Here is a 6,799-nt window from a genome sequence, read left to right as displayed (position 1 = left end):
GTTGATTCTGCCATGGAACTGTCAGGATATTTGATGAATGGTCTCATCCAAAATAAGGAAGAGGGTAAGAAAGTTGACACAAAAGCGAAAGAGAGGAAAAAAAAATACTCGTTTTAATGGGAGGGAGATTGATAAGAGAAGAGGGGGCTTTAATTCTAATAACCCGTCGTGCAAGATATGTAAGAAGCATCATTTCGGTCGATGTAGGTATGCAGCATCTACTTCTACAGTTTATGATTCGTGCAACAAGCCTGGACATGTTGCAGGTGACTGCTGGAAGAAATCTATGACTTGCTTTCACTGCAAGGAAACTGGGCATCTCAATTTTGAATGCCCCAAAAAGAAAAATGTTGTTGCTGGAGGAGGTGCTGGAGGAAGCGGCACCAAGAATGATGGATAGAAAGGAAATGCTCGAGTCTTTGTACTCGACGCTAAGAAGGCTGCATACATACCGGACACCATCATTGGTACGTTCTTAGTTAATTACCTTTATGCTAGAGTTTTATTTGATTCAGGTGCAAATCAAAGTTTTATAGATTATAACTTTTGTAGTATATTAAACAAACCTTTAACGAAATTAAATAAAACCTTAAGCGTTGAGACAGCCAATGGTGAGGTAGTTAAGATTTCTGAAACCTTAGAAAATGGAAAGATCTTGTTAGCAGGTTATGTCATTCTTGTTCAATTATTACCCATGACACTATTGACATAGTTCTAGGTATGGACTGGTTATCCGATAACCATGCCCGTATCAATTGCAATAAGAAAATCATATAACTACAAGCTTCTGATAAAAGAACAATACAAATTGCTGGTGACAAAGATGTTGGTCAAGTTAGTATAACTTCCATGATTAAGGCTAACAAATGTCTAAACCAAGGTTGTTTAGCATTTATGGCATATTTTACCAAAGAGCCGAAACCAAAAGAGATAAAAGATGTACCTATAGTTTCCGAATTTTTAGATGCCTTTCCCGATGAGTTACTAGGTTTTCCACATAACCGAGAAGTCGAGTTTAGAATAGACTTAATGCCTGGAACTGCACCAATAGCCAAAGCCCCATATCGCTTAGCTCCGACAGAAATGAAAGAGTTGAAGAAACAATTGGATGAGCTGTTGGAGAAAGGATTCATTCGTCCAAGTTCATATCCTTGGGGAGCTCCGATATTATTTATCAAGAAGAAGGACAAATCCATGAGAATGTGTATTGATTATAGAGCCTTGAACAAAGTAACTATTAAGAATCGATATCCACTACCTAGAATTTATGACCTATTCGATCAATTACAAGGAGAGAGCTACTTTTATAAAATAGACTTACATTCGGGGTATCATCAATTGAAGGTTCAAGAAGAAGACATTCCGAAGATGGCATTTCGCACAAGGTGTCAAACCCAGACCAAAGGCGGCGGAACATGCCGAGATGCGACGGATTGCTCATAAGTGCATGCCACTATTTAAAGCCACAATATTTAACAAACTCATTAAATTTCACAACATCAAAATTTCACATAACATACTTGTACATAAGATAATCATAACAAAATATAGCAAATCAAATATTGTTCATTTTCCTAATATCCTAGAGGTCTTGACAACGTTTTCTTCACGCTCTCGAATCAACCTAAATGCAAACCTGTAACATTACATAAAATAAAGTTTGTCAACACAAAGGTTGGTGAGCAATTCATAGTTTTGAACAATATGTATATAATATGCAATTTCCACAACTTGTATATGAAACAATAAATAATAGCAATAATTTGGATAATATGAGATCACTAATAAGAATACATTAGTGACACCGTGCTATAAGAGAATACCAGATAGTTCACGAATTTATGTATGAGATCGTTAATAAGAATACATTAACGAAACCGTGCTATAAGAGAATACCGGATAGTTCATGGATTTATAAATTAACCCTCCAAAAGCGGTAAACACATTAGCATATAAGCATGTAAGCATAGAACACCAAATCGAGCATTATTAAAGTAAAGTATACAATAACATTTGTGGTTTAAGACTCAAGTATAAAGTATTTAGTTTGAAATAAGTATGCAATATCATCCCCCAAAACGAAAGATGAATGACAAGGTATGAAAGTACTCACGTTCAAGTAACAAACTTGAAAGATTGATGATTTGGAGTTTAACCGGAACGACGGGTTTAACGAACAATGCCTAAAGGAAAAAGTCTTATATTAGAAAAGTTGTCTTGGAAGTCTTTAAATAAAATAAATGATGAGAAATGTAAGCAATTAAAGTTTAAGGTTTAAAATGTAAATAATTAGGAATTTATAACAATAGTCCTTTGAAAATATAAGTTTGCTTAAAATCGGGTTAAAGTATCTAGCCTTAATATTTACTCAACCTATGTTAAGTAATAAGGTGGGTAAAATGCAAGAATGCAAATCCCTTTAAAATATAGATACTAAAATGGGTTTTAACGAGTGTTCGGGTTGTTGGTTCGGGTCTTAATAATTGGTCAAACCCAAAGTCAACTTTCCAGAATATTAAATTTTATGAGATAACTCATAATAATCAAGTAAGACTTAACCAAGTATGTAGTTCTATTGTTTTGGAACTACCAACGTCCGTTAAGCGAGTGTTCGGTTTTGTTGGTCCAAACTTTGTTATGAGATCAAGTTGGATCCAACATTTCCAAGTACTTAAGAAAATAATTAAAATCATTTTATAAAAAATTTTTAAAGATTTATACAAGTCTTGATAGCTAAAAACACACTTGTGTGTCTTAAGCGAGTGAAAATCGGTTTAGTTCGGCTTGGTTCGGTTTCCATCTCACAATAAGCTCGTGGATGGTTTCTACATGCCCAAATATCAAAGAACTTGTATAATAACTTATAAATGATGTTGCTTAAGTTTTACAACCAAAAAGTTAACAATAAAGTCTTTAAACGAAAGTTCGGTTTTCGGTTCGGATCTTGTTTCGGGTTAAGGCCGAGGTAAGATTCTACAAACCCATAACCATAGAACTTTTAAAAATGATTTTAGAAACTTAAATATAACAATAAGCATGTTTTAACAATTATTTAACAAACTAGTAAACAAGTTCGGTTTACAGATTAGAGCTATTTACGGTTAAACCGAGGCTAGTCTCTTCAAACCCATAACCATGAAACTTCATAAATATGATAAAAAAACTAAAATGAGCAGAAATTAAGCATGGTTAGTATGTATAAACAAGTTATATAAGTGTGTGTGTGTATATATATATATCAAAGACTACGAAAGTCCATGAAGCCTTGCCTTACGAGGCCCGAAACTTCACTGACCGAGACCGGAGAAGTAACCACCAAAGGTAACAAGGGGTGTATATTATATATATGTTGTTCAACCATATTCAAGTATTAATAAGACCATATGAATAATTAGAATGTAAGGCTTTTCTCAGTTTGACTTTGGAAGTCAAACCTTCAAGAACAACTAAGAAAATAACCTTGAGATCTTTGAATTTGAGAGAGATTTTGGGGTTGTAGTAGGGGAAAAATGAAGGGATTGGTGGTGTTTATATAGGGAAATGAGTATGGTCAAGTATGTGTGATAATAACAAGAGTTTGCATGCAAAAGGGATCAAGACAAGACACAAAACAACAAAACTTCGGGCTGCTGACCTGATGGTCACCACACCACGCGATGGGGCTTGGACACCCCCATCGTGCCACGCTATGGGCTGGTCACCAGAAAATCCCAAAGTTTCAAAATTGACAATTTTGGCCCATGAAGTTTGTTTTAAGCGTTTTTAAGGCGTTTTAAGGACCGAAAAGTATGTTTTCAAGACCCAACAAGTGTAAAACAATATTGTAACATAAAATTCATCATTTTGATTATATCATAAGTGTCGCTTTACAAAACGGGTCGGTTTACATAGTAAATGGATTCAAAACGAATACAAACGAGACCCGAATTTGATGAATGTCACACAAGGTATGGACATATGAATTTACCGTAATGCAGTTTGGACTCACCAATGCCCCAACCGCTTTCATGGACATGATGAATAGAATTTGCAAACCTTATTTAGATAAAAATTGTAACCGTATTCATTGACGATATACTCATTTATTCTAAATCGGAAGAAGACCACAAATTGCATCTTAGGAACTTACTTTAAATACTTAGAAACGAGAAATTGTATGCTAAGTTTTTAAAATGCGAATTCTGGCTTCATGAAGTACAATTTCTTGGTCATGTGGTTAATGCCAAAGGAATTCAAGTAGACCCGGCTAAAATTGAAGCGATAGCTAAATGGGAAATTCCAAAATCACCAACTGAAATCCGAAGCTTTTTTAGGTTTGGCGGGATACTATCGAAGATTCATTGAAAATTTCTCACGTATAGCCGTTCCCCTAACTTCGTTAACTTGAAAGACGTCAAGTATGAATGGGGAACTAAACAACAAGAAGCATTTGACTTACTTAAAAAAAAACTAACCAACGCACCTATACTGGCTTTGCCAGAAGTTACAGAAGATTTTGTTGTATTTAGTGACACATGCCATTCAAGTTTAGGATGTGTACCAATGCAAAGAAAGAAAGTAATACCTTATGCTTCTCTTCAATTAAATGTACACAAAAAGAATTATACAACTCACGATCTAGAGTTAGGTGCCATAAATTCGCCTTAAAACTATGAGGCACTATCTCTATGAAGTTAGATTTATCGTGTACACTGATCATAAGAGTTTAAAGCACATCATTGATCAGAAGGAGCTTAACATGCATCAAAGAAGATGGATGGAAACCCTAAATGATTATGATTGCGAAATCATTTATCATGAAGGTAAAGCCAATGTGGTGGCAGATGTATTAAGCTGAAAAGAACATGAGAAACCCAAGAGGGTTCGAGCTCTAAGATTAGAACTTCAAATAGATCAAATTGAGCAAACTAAGAAAGCTAAAGAGCAAGCTGTAGGTCCCCCCGGGGCGTCGCCGATCGATACGAGATCCGCACGAGGTCTAGGAGTGCGGAATCCTCCTAGACCCGTTTATTGGTGTACAAGCAAATAACACAAACACGTACACGATCAAATACACAAACAAATACTAGAACGGGATAAACAAATCTGCAGATTCATATATAAAATAATCACGTTACATACCGTAACAAAAACAGAAAACACGACTGACCCGAGGTGAGCTCTACCTCGGGTCGTCTCACACGACTCTAGTCTCTTACTCTCTCTCAATAAACAAGCTGCTCAAACACACACTGATTTCTTGATTCCTAAAACTAAACAAGACACAACTATATATAGACAAACATTCACGGGCCTGGGCTTCAGTAGGCGAAGTTGTGCTAACTTCGCCTATGGCGAAGTTGTGATAACTTCGCCTAAGGCAGAAGTTGTTACAACTTCGCCGTTGGCGAAGTTGCTCTAACTTCGCCTAAGGCGAAGTTGTGCTAACTTCGCCTGTGGCGTTCCGCTGGTCAGAATTGCATAGCGACGGTCACAAAATGCACCAACAGTCTCCCCTTTGACCGTTGCTCTCAATTCTAACAAACACGAAAGATCATCTGTTACAAAACATGCACCAACAGACTCCCTCTTAACTGATGATCTTCTGTTTGCAGTCAACCAGCCGTGTCAGAAACTGTCCTGTAGCTTCACAAATCTACCAATCACCCAGCGTCTTCCATATCAGATCTCCCCTTCAGTGTAAGCTTCTCCGACTATAACGATTGAGGTCTTTGTAATGCATGCATCCTCGTGCCAATAGATCATCTCAACCAATCACGTGAGTCCATCTGACTTCACCACCACATGAAGTTGGGCTTCCTCCACAACTTCACCAACTCGTCGGCATACGATAAGGTTTAATCTTCAACTACTCAACATCAAGTGATCAATTTCATCACAAAACCATCCTGACAGAATCTAACACACGACCATTAAAAAATCTGAAGCATCTTCAATCACCAGGGATAACGATCAGGAACATAAACACTTTAATTCCCGGTTAAATCCAACTTGTTCCAGAATCTTCACTCTAATAAATAAGCATCACGTTTCAGGATCCAATTCTCGAACGCCTTGAAAATAACATAAAAAATATGCTCTGACCGCAATCCAGTAATGACGAAAAACCTTCAGTTCAATTTGACTTTCTTCGGTTGGTCACCACGAACAACAACAATTTCCTTTCCCACAAACACCCGAATATGTGTCACTATCCAGTTTCAAACAATAACCCATTCACAACCTCAACTCCAAATCAGAGTTGACACGTATTTGTTCACACGTAAGATCAAGAGATAACAAGATCACTCGTTGACGGAACAACATCTTCGGTCTCACAATAATCGTGTACACCTGGCCATACAGACGAAAACTCCAAACAAATTTTTTTTTTTTTTTTTTTTTTTTTTTTTTTTTTTAACTTCACCTGGCTGCTAACTTCACCTGGCCATAACTTCGCCTGGCTGCTAACTTCGCCTGGCCATAACTTCGCCTGGCCTGTTCATAACTTCGCCTCGCCTGTTCATAACTTCGCCTGTTCATAACTTCGCCTGTTCATAACTTCGCCGAGAAGTCAACTTCGCCTAAAGTCAACTTCGCATGTTCATAACTTCGCCAGACCTTATATCTTCGCTGAAACCCTACGAACAGTGACGGCAACTTCGCCTGATGAACAATAACTTCGCCTAAAGAACTGTTCGGCCAGAAACGCACAGAAACGTGCCAGAAACACCAAAACGCAGATCTCGAACCATAGCGTAAGAGCCTAAGGCTCTGATACCACTTGTAGGTCCCCCCGGGGCGTCGCCGATCGATACGA

This window comes from Bidens hawaiensis, unplaced genomic scaffold (assembly GCF_021521415.1).
Source record: "Bidens hawaiensis isolate Kalapana, Puna unplaced genomic scaffold, B.hawaiensis_p1.1 tig00007388_1, whole genome shotgun sequence".
NCBI lineage: Eukaryota > Viridiplantae > Streptophyta > Magnoliopsida > Asterales > Asteraceae > Bidens > Bidens hawaiensis.
The sequence above is the reverse complement of the archived record's forward strand: the minus strand, read 5'-3'. Positions refer to the sequence as shown.